This window comes from Heloderma suspectum, chromosome 3, assembly GCF_057233095.1.
Source record: "Heloderma suspectum isolate Gila_16-S chromosome 3, 16-S_ref, whole genome shotgun sequence".
NCBI lineage: Eukaryota > Metazoa > Chordata > Lepidosauria > Squamata > Helodermatidae > Heloderma > Heloderma suspectum.
The window spans coordinates 300,239,975-300,260,683 of NC_139460.1; the positions used below are offsets into that span (position 1 = coordinate 300,239,975).

General features: G+C 45.4%; 1 long non-coding RNA gene across 2 annotated transcripts in view; it reads left to right on the forward strand.

The window, feature by feature from the left end:
* Positions 1–20,709, forward strand: part of LOC146351502 (uncharacterized) — a 168,321-nt gene that overhangs the window by 116,999 nt on the left and 30,613 nt on the right. The window contains exon 3 of one of the 2 annotated variants that reach the window (XR_014788901.1): positions 6,628–6,740. The exons of the other annotated variant lie outside the window; for it this stretch is intronic. This is a non-coding gene — a long non-coding RNA (uncharacterized LOC146351502). The remainder of the gene's footprint in view (positions 1–6,627; positions 6,741–20,709) is intronic. 2 annotated transcript variants of the gene reach the window in all.

Genomic DNA, 20,709 nt, shown 5'->3' on the forward strand with positions numbered 1-20,709 from the left:
GAGGAGGCTTCCCGCCTCGCCCGGCCGCGAACACGAAAGTAAAAAAAAATAAAAAAAAAATCCCCTGATAGGCTACGTGACGATTCACGTAGCCTATCACGGCTAGATCTGGAAAGTCAGCCGTGATAGGCTACATGAATCGTCACGTAGCCTATCACGGGTGACTTTAAAAAAAAAAAAAAAGCGCGTACGCAAATGGCGGCCCCCATAGGGAGCCGCCATTCGCATTCCTTATTTAGTTGCTGTAGTCTACGTCAATGTTTACGTAAACTACGGCGAAAATAAGGGCAACGCAAATAGCGTTGCCCTTATTTTCGCCGTAGTCTATGTAAACATTGACGTAGACTACAGCGACCAAATAAGGAACGCGAATGGCGGCTCCCTATGGGGGCCGCCATTATCCGTACACACTTTTTTTTTTTAAAGTCACCCGTGATAGGCTACGTGACGATTCACGTAGCCTATCATGGCTGACTTTGCAAATCTTGCCGTGATAGGCTACGTGAATCGTCACGTAGCCTATCAGGGGACTTTTTTTTTTTTTCTTTCATTGCAATGGCGGGGGCGGCAGCTGGTCGAAAGACTGGCTGCCGCTCCCGCCCCGCTCGAACACCGGACGAACCGCCAGCCGGACCCGCCGCCGGGAGGGACATTCGGGAGGGAGGATTTCTCCCCGAAACTTGTTCGGGGGGCCGAACACGTTGGCGCTCGGCCCCCCGAAGTTTCGGGGAGAAATTCTCCGCCATCCCTACGAGGCTCTTTCCCCTGTGCCAGCCCTTGTCAGCTGGCACGAGGAAGAGGGGCAGCTGCTACTGATAGGCTAGCATAGCTTCCTCAGCACTGGAAGTTTTATCACCAACCAGCAGAGGGCTGGATGTGCATGCGCTTGTCTGATCTCAGAAGCTCAGCAGGGTCAGTCCTGGTCAGTCCTTGGATGGGAGACTGCCTGGGAATCAGGCTTCCAGCACTGAGGAGGAGGTGGTTCTATCCCTTCAAATGACACTAAGTTTTACCTCTTTCTATCCCCAGCTTTTTTTTTTTTAAACTAAGGCATTATCTTCAAATCTTCAAAGAAGTGAAACTTCAAAGAATCCTGATTCTTCGAAAAGCCTGATTGCTCCGCACACTTGACCAGGCAAGCCCAGGCAAATGTAATTTTTTTCAAATTCCCTCCATGCTCGCAGCATGGAAAGAAACACGCACACATATCCAGGCAGACAGTCATCACTATTCATGGACTAACATCAATAAAAATGTCCACCGCTCATGAGATGGAATTAAAATTGTCCACGGACACTTTTATCAATGTTAGTCCATGGACACCGAGGACTGTCTGCCTGGATATGTGTGTGTTTTTCTTTCCATGCAGCAAGCATGGATGGGACTGTGAAAACATTTATGCTTGCCTGGGCTTGCCTGGGCAAGTGTGCGGAGCAATCGGGCTGGAGAAGCTACAATTCTTTGAAGATTCGCTTCTTTGAAGATTTGAAGATAATGCCTTATTTTTTTTTTTTTAAAAAGCCAAAGCAGGGGATAGAAGGAGATAAAACTTAGTGTCATTTGAAGGGAGAGAACAACCCCCTGCTCACTGCAGGAAGCCTGGTTCCCAGGTGGTCTCCCATCCAAGTACTGACCAGGGCTGACCCTGCTGAGCTTCTGAGATCAGACAAGCACATGCACATCCAGCCCTCTGCTGGTTGGTGATAAAACTTCCAGTGCTGAGGAAGCTATGCTAACCTATCAGTATTCGGAAGACCGCATGGGGGCGTTGAGAGCTGTGATTGGACAGGAGGGAAATACAAACACCGCCCTATATGGGCAGGCATGGGAGGGGACTACGACCTTATATGGTGACGAACGCGGAAGAGCAGAGCACGTGAATGGGAAATACCAGAATATCAGGGTATTGAAAGTGGTAGCAGGGAAGCGGGAAATTGCAGTACCAGTACAAACTGGGGATGGCCTAATGTGAAAGACGGGCAACAAAAGCTCATTGGAAGCATAAAAAAAGTAAGTGTAGATCGGCCCTTGGCTGACTTTTTACATCTGATGTGTGAGTGTGGGTTCTCCTTCCTTAGCCTCAGACCACTGCATGAGCCTGCAGCCTCTTCTATAGTTGCTTAGAAGCATCATCTTGACATGAAAGAGATTTATTTCCACCTACAGAGCCTCTGCAACTGACATGCTGGGTAGCTCAGCCCTGCTGCCTGTGAAACTGATGGAATGTAGACAGAAATGGGCTTTTATCAAGTCATTATTCAAAATAAAGAAGCTTTTACCCCTTCAAAGTCAAATTCTTAACCCGAGAGAGGGGGAGGAGGGAGGAAAACACACACCACCTCACTTTCCCCCCCTTTCCTTCAAATTCTTGTTTCCTTTAAAATGCCCTATTTTACTAAAGTTGTGACAGCTTCAAACCCAGCAGGTGGTTCGGCTGGCTTGTCAGCTGCGAAGTTTTTACTGCCGAAGAGAACCGTTTTATTATCAGCTCTCAGTTTTTGCAAAAGTGGTTACAGACCTTGGAATCTTGCAGCCACTTCATTGCAACCTCATTTATTTGATTTGCGAACAGAATTCAAAAACGCTTTCCCATCAACAAATCTTCACGTCTTATTTAGCACCTTCAGAATGTTTGCTCTGATTTTGTTCAATCATGTCAATTTTTTTTTTGAAAAAAAGAACAGAGTCCAAATTCTGAATGCAATGAAATGGAAGCAATTTCCTTTTAATTACCTCTACAGTTAAAATGTTTAAAACACGAGGACTCAAGCTTTGAATTCGTTTACGGTCATTCATGTAGTGATATGAGCTGCCTTGGAGCTGATGCAATGCAGGAGTTAGGAGGCACTGGAGCACCTTCCCTATGCTAAAGCATTTGGCTCTTTAAAAAAGAGAAGACTTCATGGACGTTAGACTTCAGAAGAACATAGGGTTGGATCCAAAAGCAGCTTTCCACTCATGCAAAGTCTCTTCTGTGAGCAGAACAACTGTTTCTGAATTAGGACAACAGCATCACAAGAGAAAAAGATGGACAGCCATCTGTCAGGGATGCTCTGACTTGGATTCTTGCACTGAGCAGGGGGTTGGACTTGATGGTCTTATAGGACCCCTCCAACCCTACTATTCTATGATTCTATGAAAAGGGATCCCAAATCTAGCAGAGCTGCTCTGTTTTGTTGTTGTTGTTCAGTCATTAAGTCGTGTCCGACTCTTCATGACCCCATGGACCATAGCATGCCAGGCCTTCCTGTCCTCCGCTCTCTCCCGTAGTGTGCTCAAGTTCATATTCATTGCATCGGTGATGCTATCTAGCCATCTCATCCTCTGCCGTCCCCTTCTCCTTTTGCCTTCAATCTTTCCCAGCATCAGGGTCTTTTCCAGGGAGTTTTCTCTTCGCATTAGGTGGCCAAAATATTTGAGCTTCAGCTTCAGTATCTGTCCTTCCAATGGCTACTCTGTTTACACAAGTCCATTCTTAAGACCATTGTATGGCTCACTGGAGTTTACACACCATGGTCTATATTTTCTTTATTCACCCTTGTCTTATCCACTGACACCACTTGGCCTGGGCTACTTAGGTATGGTGAAACAGCGCGGGCTAGGTCAACTGTTTTTTGAGTGGGCGGGGGAGACAATGAATGGTTTGGGGTGGGCTGTGCTGCTTTTCTTGCATCTTCTTCTTTCTTAATGTCCACAGATACATTCTCTCTCTCTCTCTCTCTCTTTCCTATTCTGTCTCTCTTTGGGAATACCAAGTGCTGCCAGCTGCTGTCTGCCCCCTGAAGGTAATAGCAGCAGCACAATGTGCTACTGCCATCACCTTCTGAAAAACAAAATGGCCCTAGAGCTACATGCCCCAGGATTCCTTGTGCCTGGGGTGCTGCAGAGCATTGGGATGTTATCAGGAGCACAATAGGGGCCCACATCCCAGAATTAGGCTCAGCAAAAAAAGAGGCATTTTCTATTTGGGGGGTGTCAGTTTTGATAATCCAGCTGAGAGTTCACCCATCACTAGTTATTACTTCATATCTGCCATGGCTTTGCTTAGGAACTGCAAGCCGTTTGCAGGACTAGGTTCTGGCAAGCATGAGCTCAAAATCCCCCGCCCCCATTTTATTTTGTAAGGAGCTTTCATCTTCTGTTCCCTGTGGCATGGAATTGTATTTGTGGTAATAACCTTTGTGCCTGTCTAGCTGTGGCTGTGGATTTTTCAAAAATAGCAACTTGTACAGAAGAAGCATCCAGAATAGGAATATATTTTGTACTTTGTGTCAGTCTGTCTTTTTCTTTGCCACCAATTCTGCTGACCTATGTATCCATTTCACCTTTGAAGGCTTTTCCACATTTGTCATTGATAGGTTATAATTTTGTTAGCACTGAAATATCACTTGTGCTAATCCATTTAGTAACCCCTCCAAAAACATTTCATAGTTTGGATACTTGTCAGCAAACATAAGGCATAAGTCATCATCATGACATACTTTATTTGGAGACTGACATCAGGAAAATTACCATTTAACTCATTCATAGATAGGATGATCTATTTTGTGCCACATATCTTATAACTAAGGAGCGATTACATGAGGATGCCTCAACCTGGTGTCCTCCACATGTTTTTGGACCAACTCTCATCAGCTCCACCAAGCATGGTCAATGGTTAGTAATGCTGGGAGTTGTAGCCCAGTGCATCTGGAGGGGACCAGGTTGGGGAAAGCTGGATTACACCATTTACTTGCTCAGGTAGCCTTCCTCTCTGAGATGGTTACCTATGATTCATGAAACAGTTTTTTGACAGAAATGTATTCAAAGAAGCCATGTGCAAATGGAGGTGGTACAGACCCCTGAGAGGACTGTATCATTTCAGGTAGTGATCACTTGAAGCAATTCCTAAAAATGATTTTAGAACCTTGTAATCTGAGGTGTCTTGAGTGGAAAAATCTAAAGGAAGAATAAATATGGGTTTGCATTCCCATTTATTTTGTTCAAGGATGTTTTCAGGAAGGCCCTTTATAGGAACAGTATAGGAGGGACATAGGAAGCTGTCTCATACTATTTGTTCCTCTGCTCCAGTATTGTCTACTCTGAATGGCAGCAGTCTTCAGGATCTCAGGCACATCACATGCTACCTGCTCTTTTTAATTCAGGGGTGGAGAACTATTTTTCTGCTGAGGACCCCATTACCTTGGGGGGGGGGGTGAAATCTGTTGGGGGTTGCATGCCAGCAGTGGGCAGGAGCAAACCATATGGGGGTGGGGCTATGGCTTGTCTTACTCTCTTTCTGCCACCCTTTTCTCTCTCTCTCTCTTTTTGTCACCCCTTTCTCTGTCTCTCTGTCTTTCTGCCACCCCTTTCTCTCTCTCTCTCTCTCTCTCTTTCTGCCACACCTTTCTCTCTCTCTCTTTCTGCCACCCCTTTCTCTCTCTCACTTTTGCCAGAGTTCTGAACTGATCATTCACAGAAGGTTTTTGAAATGAGGCTTAGGGCTGCAGATTGCCTGCCTGTGTTTTAACTGGCAATGTCATGGATTGAACCTTCTGCATGCAAAGTAAGTGCTTTAATCACCAAGCTACAGTCAAGTTTCCTTGTGAGGAGAGAGTAATGGAGACTTATGCTGTCTTTTGTAATTTTCTATTTATTTACAAACATACAAGTTGAACAGTCTGGCAGTACTGGCCATTCAACAGCATTGGTCCCACGAAAGCAAAAGCCACCACAAACCTGCTTTTTGTCAGCCAGCTGCACCATTCAGGATTCTTTCTCCTAGGGATGGCAGAGAATTCCACCACGGATCTAGGTGAGGCCGAATGCCAGTGCATTTGGCCCCCCGAAATCTGTGGCGGAACGGCCTGCCCCGGCCCCCCCGCGGATCCCCCCTGGGAAGAGACTCACCTGGGGCAGATCTTCCGGGTGGCGGAGGCTCCAGCGGTGGCTTTGGTGGCAGCGGCTGCGGCAGCTGGTCTTCCGACTGGCTGCCACCGATGCCATTCCCACTCTTGTTCTTGTAAAAAAAAAAAAAAAGACGTGATAGGCTACGTAAAGATTTACGTAGCCTATCATGGCTAGGTTTTGTTTTTTTTTTAAAACACGAGGTGATAGGCTACGTAAATCTTTACATAGCCTATCATGGCTGGGTGGGTTAAAAAACAACAACAACCGCGTACGCAAATGGTGGCGGCTATGGCCGCCGCCATTTGCGTGCCTTATTTTTGCCCGTCTTAGTCTACGTAAATATTTACGTAGGCTATGACGGCGAAAATAAAGGGGAACGCAAATAGCGTAGTGGGCGCTATTTGCGTCCCTTTTTGATTCCCCGTTTTAGCCTATGTTGGCGGCGGCTGTAGCCGCCGCCATTTGCGTATGCGGTTTTTTGTTTTTACCCAAAGCCTTCCGCAGCTGGAAATCCGGCTGCGGACAGCTCTGGCCTGGCTGGGGCTGGCCGGCTGCTCCTCAGAGCTGCCGCGGAGCACAACCGGCCGCGGAGGATTCTGGGGGGGAGGAACGGTCGGAGCGCCTCCCCCCATCCAGGATTCCGGGGGAAGGGACGGAATGCCTCCCCCCCCACCATAAACGTAATCTGCGAACAGGTAAATGACTTTCATACATCCCTACTTTCTCCTTTTCTCACAGATTGCTTATTGTACAATAAACTGTGCAGAAAGCTGCTAGAGTGAAAGTGAAATTTGTACGAACACACCCATTTTGCCTCCAGATGTCTGCTTCTAGTCCAAAACTATCTCAAGGTAAAAGAGCTATTTTACACACTGTGAACATTTTTCAATCTGTGAATAAGGTATTTCTGGTATTTTTTTGGGGGGAGGTCCCTAAAATGCATTAGCAACAATTTTCTTTTCTCCTTTTGAGTTCTGGACAGCAGTAATAATGGTATCCACCTTTTATAGGCAATAGGTTATAAAAACGCATAGTGATGCATTTAAAACCATTGATAAACCAGCTTTCTTACCTTTTATGTGACTTGCACAGAATGCACATCATAAAGATGTCCCCCCCTCCACCTCCCCATAAAGATGCTTCTTGGGCTGAACTTTCATGTCTTCCATATATACTAGGGGTGGGAAAACAGTGAGCCTCCAGATCATAGAATCATAGGGTTGGAAGGGGCCTACAAGACCATCGAGTCCAACCCCCTGCTCAGTGCAGAAAGCCTGATTCCCAGGTGGTCTCCCATCCAAGGACTAGCCAGGGCTGGTTCAGACCACTGTTGCTAGACTACAACCCCCATCATCCCTGACCATTGAGCACACTTGCTGGGGCTGATAGGAGTTGGATTGCAATAACATCTGGAGGCTCACAGATTCCCCATTCCTGATATACACTGTACATACTTACCAGGGGCAGCTCTCACAGCAAAGCAAACAAGATTTTCTATAGATATTAATGCCTAATCCCAGAATTCGTAATCCCAAGCATGTCTTGAACACATTCAGTGACCCAGAGGCTCTTTATGGAGTGCTGATGTGCATATGGAGCTTCTATGCAAGCAGAAGCTTCCTTGGTGACTTTAATGACCGGGCTGATGTGTGAGCACAAGGCCCTTGCCTGTACCAGTCTGTCCTTCACTCACCCTTTACATGTTCCTTCCCACCCATGGTTACTGAAGAATATTCCTTCTTTATGCTGCCAATCCACATGGTGGGGAATAATGCTTAAATGGCCCTGCTTTGTGGGTTCATCTAGACACATATGTGCCATGAGTTAAGGGAACTAAGTTGAGAGGTGGTTCCTGATGGGGGAAACCTTCCCTGGCAAGCGGTGAGTCCAGCTTGATTTGGATGTAAAGTTAGAGTCTAGTTTTAGTGTCAGATTTTTGGGGGTGGGGGAGGTGCTTGGATGATGCCCTCAGTGGGACTCCCTCTCTGATTCAGGCCACCTCCTTGCCACTGTCATAACTGCCCATTTACTTCCCTGTCCCTCTGGGACCAATCCACACCACTGCCCAGAAGAATGGGGCAAGTGGAAGTTGCTGCTGCTTCTCCTTGCTCTTGTCACTTCTTCCATGGTTGGGGAAAGCTGGTGAACAGGCAGCAACAGCAAGGAGAAGGAGCAGGGCCAAGGGCACTGGGGGTCAGCAGTGGACCCCCTGCTGAGGCAAGGGCCTTGGTATGTGCCCAACAATGCCAGTCATTGACATGGGCCCTGCTACAGTCAGAAGCACACGTCCTTGGTAGCATGTGCCACTGAAATCAATGGAAGAAATGAAAGAAGTTGTCAACAGATTCTAGGAAACATATTGAAGAAATGGACTGCTGAAGTCCATTTGAAATGGTTAAAATGGTAAAAACATCTAACTGAACACAGTGGTTTAGTAACAATGCCTTTAAAAATGTGTTCTGTAGAAGTGTATTGTATCTTTTATCTCAGGGAGGGGGACAGTGTGTGTGTGTGTGTGTGTGTGTGTGTGAACAAATTGACTGGGATGTAACCTGCAGTTCTGGGCTGAATTATCGGCATATTACACTTGATTAAAAATTACATATATATTCACAATTACATAAAGAGCCATATTTTTTATAGTATGGTAATTCACGCTCTCCAGATAGTAAACTTTTTCCAACTTCAAAATTCAGTACACACTAGCAAAATAAGACAGTCAGTCAGGAAAAGCTGACAGTTTTAGGCACACATTCAGCATCTGTTGTCAAAAGAAACTTTACATGTTACACAGATACAAAAAGGTATAGCTGGAAGCAGGGCTGGCTCAGGACATTTTGCTGCCTGAGGCAAAGGACAAGATGGCACCCTGCCCCCCATTCCACATACAGAAGAGAACTGGACTGGCAATTGAATTTTACAGCAACACTGTCCCATCACCAATGTCCTCCAGGGCACCTGAGGGCAACAGGCTAGTTGCAGGACAGGTGCAGGACATACCGACTCTCCAGGCAGTCTTCAAAGGCAGCCCCATCTAACTAATTGTAGTAGTCTAATTTGGCTGTTACCAAGACTTGGATGTCTAGCCAGAAGGGGCAGCACTGGTGCACCAGCCTAAACCTGGTAGAAGGTCCTTCATGCCATAGATGTCACTTGGATATCTCAAGTAAGGGCCAGCAGACTCAAGCTGTGAACTTATTCCTCAGTCTCTCCCTGGTAAGGGCTGCTGAAACATGCTGTACAGAGTAAAGTTCAACTGAGCAATAGATAAATGATCTACATATGACTATTCTGGAAACATAACAGCACAACCCTATGCACAAGCTGGATCCAGATTTAGTTAGACTTTGAATAAACCCACTGTAACCAATGGCAATGGGTCTACCCTAACTAAATCTGGATCCAACCCCATATCTATTCAGATGTAAATCTGATAGAGCTAAAGGAGGGTATAGGATTGTAGCCAAATTCTCCTTCTGGGAATGCCCCTCAATAAAGTTGTCAAGGGGTTTCCTACTAATTCCCCTCAAATGTGAATCAGTTTAGGACCCTCATGCCCTTCAATCCATTGTTGCTCACTGTGAGGATTAGAAGCTGCTTGTCAGTATATTTTGGCTCTCTATAGGCCCAGTGTTGTCTAACCTCCTGATTTATGACAATCCTGTGCATTTCCATAAAAAAGAAAACACTAAAATCTTTGTATTGCACTGGCTGCAAACATCTATAGTATCAGATAGATAGATGGCTCTTGTAAAAAAAAAAAAAGGCCATTACGATCTGCTCCTGTCTCTGTAGCATGGTTAAAGAAGATTTTTTAAAACAATTGTCCCACTTTTTTACACTGTGCTCATGGATTTGAATGTCAATGATGCAAGATCATGACTCCCCACCCCCCACCCAAGACTCACAGTTTTCGATATCATGCACAGTTACTAAGTGTGTAAATAGGGATGTACGAAAGTCACTTACCTTTTCGAAGGGTGACATTCGCGGTGGGGGGGAGCTGCTGTCCCTCCCCCTGAAATTCTCTCTGGCCGGCTCCACTCTGCGGAGATTCTGTGGAGCCGCCGGCCGGGGCTGCCCGCAGCCGGACATCCGTCCACTGGGCAGCCTGCAGGGACGCAAATGGCGGCTGCCGTAGCTGCCGCCATTTGCGTCCCTGTATTTTGCCATGATAGGCTACATAAATATTTACGTAGCCTATCACGGCAAAACCCTCCCAAAAACAGCGAACGCAAATGGCAGTGGCTATGGTGGCCGCCATTTGCGTTCTTTTTTTTTTTTTTTTACTGTGATAGGTTATGTAAATATTTACATAGTCTATTACAGCAAAAAAAAGGGAACGCAAATGGCAGCCGCCGTAGCCGCTGCCATTTGCGTTCCCTTTGTTTTGCTGTGATAGGCTACGTAAGTATTTACATAGCCTATCACGGCTATATGGAAGAAGTGAATGGCGGCCAAAGACGTGGCCGCCATTCACAATGCAGCGCAGATGGCAGCAGGTAGGTCTCCATTCCAGGCCCATTTCGTGGCATGGGGGGCGTGGGGGGCTTCGTTCTGCCACGGATTTTGGGGGGCCAAATGCACTGGCATTCGGCCTCACCGAGATCCGTGGAGGAATTCTCTGACATCCGTATGTGTAAATAACTATCTCGAATAAGCAAAGGAGTGGGAAGATTTTTCCACAGCAACATTATGCAATTATCTTTCCTGGGAAACATTCAAATGCTCATCAGTGTCATCTGCCTTGTCCAATTTGTTGCTTAAAGGAACCAAGTATTGCAAATCTTTATATGACATAATTCAATTCGTTCTGTCAGTCCTGCTGATTGATTTGATTGATTACATTTCTCTACCAACCAATAGCTTAAGCTCTCTGGCTGTTTCACAAAACAAACACCAAAGGCTGAGAACAGCCATGGAAACAGAACTGAGTCATGGTCTGGTGGTTGGTCTAGAGTTCCTGAGGAAGGCAGGAATGTGGTCTTGTGACAGTAGGAGAAGGTGGATGAGCTCATGGACTGACCATGAAAATGTGGTTTCCAGAAACTGTATCTTTTTGCCTGTGGATGCAAATGTTTTTGCAAAACATAGGAGCCAATGAGATTTTCTAGAAGCCAGATAGTTGTCTGTCCTTTGTAATCATCCAGGTTTCAATCACCAGGTCCTATTTGTTAAGCCACTAGGTGCTTGAATTATCTGCCTATTGTAGCAGGGGGTTGAGCTTGTGGGTGAGGCAGGATTTGAACTGAAGGCTAGCTGCAGGCCTGAAGGAAGGAAGAGGTTTTCTGTTGAGGGGACCAAAGTGGCAGGAAAGCAACAGCTAGAACACAAAGGCTGGTGAACATAAGTAAGGGGCTCCTACCTTCCTCCTTATAATTCAAGCCCTGCTGAGGTGGGGGCAAGGTACCAATGGACCACTATGGCTGCAACTGTGACTCCCAAACTCACACTCTTAACTACTCCACTTCACTGGCTACTTGAAAGGACACCCGCCAATACAATGTGGGGAAAAAGCTCATTCAGGTCAATGTCAAGACCGTCCAAGGCCACATATTTCAGAAAGGAAACATGAGGGGCTTTATATAACTACAGGTAAATAATAATAATAATGCTGCAACATCAAGGGACTCTGTTCTGAAGCAAAAATTCAGCAGTGGAATTTATCAGCAACAGTGTAATTAATCAGCTTCTCCAAAGCTGAGACAGCTCGATCCTCTGTACAAGTGTGTGCACTTAAATCACAGCTGATACAATGTAGTTGCGTACATAAACATGAAATTTACTCTCTCGTCAGTAGGAGCTGAACTTCTGAACCGGTGTGCTGTGATTATGCACAAAAAACAATAAGTATGAAAAACTGCACCTCTCTCTTTCTCTCTCTTACTAGAATATATCATCATGCTGACGTTTGGGGTGTCTGACTCGGCAAAACCCGAGCATGTCAAGGTTCTCCAAATTCCACCTCAAAGCTCATTCTGCCTCATGTCTATATCAGATTGTGAGAGACTTAAGAGAATGGCACTAGACCAATAAGATCATTCTATACCATGTTTATAAATAAAGTACTTGATGGTACACAAACAATCATATCAATGTCATAACAACCATATCAGTCATATCAGTCTACAGGACCCCGGTATATCCCCCTTTTTGGCTGTACGTAGTCTTCATCAGGAACTCCTGTAGATAATTCTTAAGGTACATAACACATTCTAATAACAAACTCTAATAACAACTGATATTGTTGAAAGATTGTTTCTCTTCTTGAATAAATACATTTTTCAATGGTGTACCGGTCAATAAGGCAAAATAGCCAATTATATTTATAGGTTGAGAGTGACGGCATTTATCTTTTGTTTGGTGACTGGCTTCTGGAGTACTAACATGTTTTGGGAAGAGTGAATTGGAGAAAACCAGAATTTCTACTTTCAAATTCAGGATTGGAGTTCTCCTAGAAGGACTCTCTCACTCTCAGCCATCCCTAGCTGACATAGTGTTGCTGCAGTTCAATGACTTTGTGATCATTTCCAGAACTGCCACAATGGCCAGACCAAATGGTATACTCATCTTAGTCTACAGAATTATTAAGAAACCTATCGACATCTACCGAGCATGTAATGATAGGTCCAAGTCATGCATACCTGGGCCAGTGAAGGGCTTCTGATGGTGGAGGATCAGCATGGGGGCTCCTCTCCTGTCCAACATGCAGATAACATCACCTGTAGGCTGGGCACTTGATGCAAACTTTCAGTCATGTGGGGGCCTAAATTATAAAATTCTTCTCCCTATTAAAAAAAGGAAGCTTGGATAGCACAGATACAATCTCTGTGGGAATGGTTGGACATTCATGTGCAAATTCATTGGGTCATATGTAACATCTGTGTGGTGGTGTGTCCACATGTAACATCTGTGTGGTGGTGTGTCCACATGTAACATCTGTGTGGTGGTGTGTCCACATAGTAAGCTGCCTTAACCTAAGTCAAACCACCTTGCCTACACAGACTGCCAAAGGCTCTCCAGGGATTCAGACAGAAGTCTTTCCCAACCCTACCAAGAATTGTCTGGGATTGAACCTGGGACCTTTTGAATTTATTTATTTTATTTATTACATTTATATCCCACCTTTTTTTCCTCCAAGGAACTCATACATAATCCTCCTCCTCCATTTTATCCTTACAACAACAACCCTGTGAGGTAGGTTGGGCTGAGAGTTTGTGACTGGCCCAAAGTCACCCTGTGAGCTTCTGCGGCCGAGTGGGGACTAGAACCCGGATCTCCCGACTCGCAGTCCAGCACTCTAGCCACTACACCACACTGCAAAGTATGTGCTTTACCACTAATCTGTGGGTCCTCCAGGCAAAACATCTTGCTAGTCCAGTTATGGATGAGCCAGGCCCCACTGCTGAAAGGGAACAAAATATTGTCAAGTCCATGCTGCCCTTCAGATTAGCACACACAAGTCAAGTCTCAGTAAGCCACAATCAGTGGACAGTTGCTCTTTAGAAAGATGCCTGAATAATAAATACCAAAGATGTCCCTCTGTACATTAACCACTGGTAAATCAGGGCAGCACTGGACTTGACACACCATTTTCAGAACCATGCCTCATGTTAGTGGGAAGTGGTACTAAAGGATGCACAAGTGTTCCATATTCTTCTAAGCACTGGATGATAAAACAAGGGGCCATGGCTGTCATCTACATGGCCCCTCGTGAGCTCCCAGAGGCATTTGTTTGGCCACTGTGGGAAACAGAATGCTGGGAAATAGGGACTGAGGTTGGACTAAGCAAATTTACAGTTATATTGTGCTTGAGGCAGAGGAGAAAGCTGGAGATACATGAGAGAAAGCATACATGGAGGGAGGGAGGGAGGGAGGGAGGGAGGGAGGGAGGGAGGGAGGGAGAGAGAGAGAAGAGCAGGCAAATGGGCAGTGCAAGAGAAAGACAAAGAAGAAGGCAGATGTGAGACAGAACAGGTGACAAGGTGAGTGTGGGCAAAAGAGAAGGGCGATAGAAGAATGCATTAGAGATGGGTTGGGGATGAGATGAGAGAAAGAGCTGGCTGGGTTCACACAACATTCTAACCCACATTCAGTGGTTGAGTGTGGGTTGTCGTTGAACCGTGGGTTGTTGTTGAACTGTGGCTTGTTAACCATCCTGAACAACCCAACAACAAACCATGGGCTCTCAAGGTGACTTGTTTGAGAAAAATAAGCTACACTTCATGGTTAACAAGCCACACTGCATGGGTAACAAGCCACCGTGCAGAAAACACACTGCATTCAGATGACACGATAACCCACAGTTCAACAACAACCCACACTCAGCTACTGAGTGTGGGTTAGTGTGTTGTGTGAACCCAGTCATTCTCTCACAGTACATTGATCAGGAACTACATGGTGTATGTGTGTGTGCACACGCACGCAGCCACATGTTGTGTGGGTTGGAATTTATTTACCAGCCAAAGTCAATTCTAATATTTTCATGAATGTTTCTTGCATTCTCTTCAGAGGCACACATTTCATAGAAGGGGGGAACTTATCTCCTATTGGAAAGCTGTGTGAGCTGTATCTGCAGTGGGACCACATGATAGAGGTGTTCAAACAAACACCTCATACATTCAGTGGGCACATGATGGAGTGCCCCTCACATGCAGATGCACCCACTGGCCATGCCTCCCACATGCCATGTGTTTGCCATTGGTGAGAAGCCCTGTGACTGTGCTTGCCTGCATGGGGCAGGGGGAGTTGCAGTGGAGGACAGGACATCAGGCAGCCAGTGCCAGCCCAGGACCTGACAAGTGGAGAGGCCCAGCAACATGGATGGTAAAAGTAGGGTTGTTGCGAGCATCTGGTTTGGGGCTTGAGCTCAGCTGGTTCCTGCCAGCTCAGTCCCCCGGATGCCAGTCTGTGGACCCCCGTGCCTGCCCATCTCAGTGCATGTTGAGACGAGCAAGCATGGCGGTCCCCACTGCTCTGCCCATTTATTCCTGTAATTTTGCAGAAATGGGCCTCTTTATGGCCACCGTTTGTGCAGAATCGCAATTTACAGAAAAAGCTGAGCCACCAGTTTGCACAAAATGGTAGCTTGGTGGAGGAGTGGGAGGCTGCGTGCTGCTTGCCAGGCACCTGCAGACTGCCTGGAGGCTCAGCGGCGCGTGCCGTGAACAGGGTTGGGCAGCTGACAGGGGTCTGGAAAGCGCTGCGCAGCTCAGGACGGGGTAAGTTTGCCCATCCCTATCTCAAAGCCAAAATCTCACAAGCTTTGGAAAATTGTGTTTCACCAGAGAACAGGATTTGGGACAGACTCTACAAAGTCTTGGCTGCATGGAGCAGACATATTCCAGCTGGGCCGGCAGCATGAGCAGTTCATGCCACTTGAAGTGAAGCCTAATTTGGACTCCTCCATGTGGCATGGCTTGCTTTTGCTCCCACAGCCAAGGATAAATACTGAGCGGAGGGCATGGGATTTCGGCCTTTCAATTGTGACAAGTGATCTGTGCCTCCAGGCCCAGGCTGCAGAGTCCAGCCACGAGCTCACCAATTGAATCAGCAGCACCCCACCCACCAGTAGAGGGAACAGTCCTCTTCCCCCCTGGAGCTGATATAGCTTTGTACCCTAGGCCTGATTATATTAGGCCCCAGAAAATGGCACAGGCTTAATTCTGAGTGGGGCCAAGATAATGCCATGGAAAGGCCAGAAATGGGTCCAGCCAGAAGAAGGGAGGATTATAAAAAAGACTCAACAAGAGGGTGGATCCAAAGGGGAGACATCCCCAGAGGAGGGTTAATAGCCAGGAGGGTTCTCAGAAGGAAGGGCACATCCAGAGCAGGGTACATCTGAGGAGCACCCCCCCCCCAAAAAAAAAAAACCCCACAGGCGAGAGGAGAGCAACGGGTGGAACTGCATAGGCCAATACCTGTAGTGTTTTAATGTCAGCGTTTACATTAAATCAATGATTGGCCTTTATAGGAGAACTCCACTGTATGAGTGCCCTTCGAACTTCCATCATATTAAGAGTGTGTGCAGGTTGACACCGCATAAGAACTGCCCTTTTTGGAGATGTCTTAGGGTAGATTTTTGCAAGTGTTGTGCATTTTGATACAGCTTTCCTGGTGACCTTTTTTAAAAAGAGACAAAAATTGTCCTTTATATTGTGTCCTTGATTCTTTATTCCTTTGTCACAATTTTATGTTTGGCTGCTTCCCTGCATCTTCTAAATCTCCAAAGAAATCACCCCTGCACTGTTGCCTGCAGCAAACAGGGCTGGAGAAGGCTGGGGAACAACGTCGAGTTGTTGTAAGCTTTCCCTGGAGATGATGAATATGTCCAGCCTAAGCAGGTACCAAATTGGCTATATCTAGCCCCAGGGGAATACTGTGTAAAGAACTTGGAGAAAACTTTCAGCCTGAAACTGCCGAGCACAACTAGATGGGTTATTCAGGTCTTTCCCCACAGTTATAGTCACAATCTTTGCAAATAAAATACCATCGTAATAAGTCCGAGGGGCTTTTCATGCTTTGTCTTGCTAATGCCAGTATTAGAAGGGACTCAAATGAAGTCAAGTATAATGAGGTCCCTTTTGTTTTAATCTGAATGGATTTTAACCATAAACATCATTCCATATTTAAGAAGTCTGGAGTGCTGGAATTGACTGTGTGGGAGTGTGTGTGTGTGTTTTTGCCCACAGCTGAGCTGACATGTTAAAAGCTCTGCATTGATGCTAGACAATGCTCAGTTAGTACTGCCTATATATTTTTAAAAAAGATATACACAATAGCCTCTCTCCCACCTTCAAAAAGTGGCAAAATCTCCAAAGACTGAAGAAAGTTCTTAAAGTGTAAATAGAAAGGTTTGTAAGGACAAGTGGGAAACTTTGTACAACATTTGGAGGCAACATATACATATACTAGGTTGGTTTGGAGACAAAAAGTTTTACTACTGCCAGATTCATACAACATCAGTAACTCTTCCTGTCCTCAATTAAATCAATTGGGGGATTTCAACTGAAGAAATAACATAGGGGGAGGGGTTAGGTTAACCACACTCCTGTGGTGTGATTTGTTCCAAATCAGATCTCCCCTCACCCTCGCCCTGCCCAAGGCTCTTTAAAAACAAGCAGACAAGGGGTGATCTCATATGTAAGCTAACAAGAAGAGATACATTTAGTGCTGTGCCAAAATTTTCACCCACATTTTTGACCATTTTCATTCAGTTAGATAGAAATGAAATTCCCTTTGAAAAGAAATTCAATGGTGAAGACATTTTGGGGAAATTCTCATGGGTCGGGTTTGGGTTTCTTGCACTTACCTTAGTTAGGAGGTTGCTGAGGAGTGTGGACAAGTGTCCTGTCTTTCATTGTACAAACATATCTCTGATAGCCTGTAGCCTCCATGGCTATTGGCTACCTGCACTTCATTTAAAGCCCAAGGGAAGACATCATGAGGTAATTTTGCCCATAGAGCTATTTTAGATCAGGAAACACAGGCAGCCTGGGAGGTTGTAGAGCAATGGAGAGATGAGTAATAGAAAGAAATCACACACACAGCACCCTCAGTGTAATAGAACACACGCGCACACACACACACACACACACACACACAGCACCTTCAGCCACTTTGCAATTTTTGGGTAAGATCAAAACCATCACAAAAACACATTATAAAACTCCCTGAGAATGAGGCAGAACAACGGAAGCCTCTTTCATGGGGGGAGAAAACTTCCAGCAAATCGAAGGACAGATTTAGGCACAGCACTAGCTCCCTCTCTTCCCTGAAGGTAAACACAACACTGCCCCCCTCAAACCTGCACTGGGGTGAATGCAAAATGGGGGCCAGCCTGCCAACACAGTTGATGGTGTTGCCACCTTGCAGTGGCAGCACAAAAACCCGAATGTCCTTATGCAAAAAGAAAGAAGCTGCGCTACAAGCCCTGTCAATGGTGAGCCCTACCTGTGAGAAACTGTTCAGAATTTCTCCTCTCCCTGGAGAAATTTGGTGAAATTGTCCCCCCCTCTGCCAGTTTTTCTGCTCAGAAATAGGGTGGAGAATTTTGAGAGGCCACAGCTCTGAATCAAACTGGCCAGTACTAGGGATGGGTGACAATTCAGTTGCAGTTTGGTTTGTTAAGAATTTACCAAAATCTGCTAAGTTCTCCATATTTGGGACAAAAAGGACTTGAGATTAAAAAAACTGAACATGGGAGAAACCAAAACTGACATATTCATCCATTGAGGCACAAGGCTTGAGGTACATTGGTCTTAAAAGCCTGCATTTGAATCCCTGTGTATCCAACCCTGTTAGGGCTGAATTAGGGCTGCCACCTTGTTTTTCCTGACAGGCTCCTAATCTTTAACAGCTATATGGCAGGAGGGTACATCATGTTCTTCTCCATGCTGGGAATAGCTGTACTGTTGAATTTGGCCAGTGCAGATGGATAAGAATTTCATTTTAGTTCAGTTCTGATAAGAATTTACCAAAATCAAGAAGTTCATATTTCGGAGACAAAAAAATTGACATTTTTAAAAAATGTCAATGCAGGAGAAGGCAAAACTGACAGATGGGCCTATCCCTATTGGCAGAGCACATGCTTTGTATGCAGAACATCCCAGGTTCAATCCCCAGCAACTCCAGGTAGGGGGGCTAGGAAAAATTCCTGCCTGAAACCCTGGAGAGCCATTGCTGCCAGTCAGTGTTGACATTACTGAGTTAGATGGGCCAATAGTCTGACTCAGTATCAGTATGAGGCAACTTCCATTTTTTCCTTGAAAAAAATGCAGGCCCTGCGCTTCAGATGTAAAAGTTTTATTTGATCTTCACACACACACACACACACACACACACACACTCACTTTCCCTGAAAGCTCTTTTTGGCTCCTAAAGCCTCCGAATTGGCATTGCAAAGGTATGAGAAAATATCACTTCATAATTCAGCAGCATCTCCCCATAGCATGCTTGATAAATTCTCCAAAAGATCAGTGTGAAATGAAATGTTATCAACTTATCTCTTACCACAAGATAAGTGATGAAACCACTTGGAGCCAAGATATTCATTATTGGGAGCTGTGCTCCTGTAAGAAAGACCTCTTCAAACAATTTCATCTCTCTCTCTCTCCCTCCTCCTCCTCCTCCTTCTTCTGACGACAAAAGATTGATGTAGATGCAGCCATGGGGGAACATGGGGGAACTCCAGGTAAGTGTTGTTCACTTCTTCAGTTACTGAATTGCTAACAGTTGAATAGGCTTTGAAATTTGGCTTGTTTTCTTTTCTTCAGCCAAAAGGGATAAAACAGCCTACATTAAAAGGTAGCTATTAATTTTATTAGATATGGGAATTTTTGTTAAGCCTGAGTCAAAATCCACAGAAATTAATGGGTAACTAGGACTGAACCCCAGGGCTGAAGCCCATAACCCTGCAGCTCTTGTAGGGCCCTCGAATGACCACATAGAGTATGGCATGAGGGCTGCGCTGAACTGGCCTAGCATCAGCACTTGGTCCTACATGGGACTCACAGGGGCTGATGCTGCTCACTGCAGCATCTTTTTTTCTTATTTTTAGAAGCAGTTTACCATCAGGAGGCAGCCACCAGGGCATGTGCATGGTTAGAACACATGATATCTCCTCTAAAAATATCTTACTGTTTTCTACGACAAAGTGGTGCTTATTTCCAAGAAAATGTGTTTAGCATCAGGACATCAGAAGCAAATTCCATTGGATTGCATCCAATGTTAGTCTAACTTAAGCCCCTTTCATTTTAATGGGTCTACTCTAAGTAGGAATAACATTGGATACAACCCATCATATTCCTGTAGTCACGATGGTGCTATGTTTCAAGTGAGTTTAAAATACAAAACTGCACATGCTCAAAGTGTTCTTAAAAATAAAATAAAAAATCAGGGTTGGCAAATCCCTGGTATGTTTTATAGAAAGAGATACAGATATATTGCTCCAAGGTATCAGGAATGTAGATACAGTTGTAAAGCAGTGGGGAATGGCGATGGGCTGATTGAGGCAGAGAAATGCTAGCTGTGTGCTTCACATGGCCCCCTGGAAGACCATTAAGTTCAGGGTCTAAATTACATAGCAGCTGTAGATGCCTGAAGGCAACTCCTTAAGACCTGACAAAGAACAGATGATCGCTAGTAACATTCTGGTGATGTGTTTCATTGGGAGCTGGGATTGCCAGAGAAGGCATAGGTGGTAAGCAGAGATGGATCATCTTTCTTCCCCCCACTAGACAGGGTGAGGGGTGTGAGTAAGGTCTCTGTGTAGCAGGAACTCAAGTTGTGCTAGAACTGGGGCTGAACAGGAGGCAGAAAACTGATTTGCTCTCTGAAGGAAATCGTATGGCTCTGTTGGTTCCCCTAGAAATCTGATGGGGAACAGGCATCTGTCAGGGTGTTAATGCTGTGAATTCCCAGGTTGCTCAGCCTAAGATGTGTAAATAAATGTTATATCACAGAAATGCTTTAAGTCTCCGTGGCTTCCTTCAAAGAAAACGGCACCCTGGGGAAGTGCTGAAGCCCCTGACACTTCTCATCTCACTAGGGATGTCAGAGAAATCTCCAATGGATTCAAATGAGTCCAGATTTCTATTAGTCCGACCTGTGGATTCTCCAACTTTTTCCAAGTCACGTGGACTTGTGGACCAGTTTCTTACTGGGGGAGGGGGGATTTATGCTAATGCACATCTGCAAACAGGAACAAAATTCTCATACATTCCTAAAAGAAATCTGATTCCATCAATGAGAAGACAATGGCATGAAAGACACCTGACAATTTGCAAAACCCAGACAGAACAGATTTAATGAAATCCATAC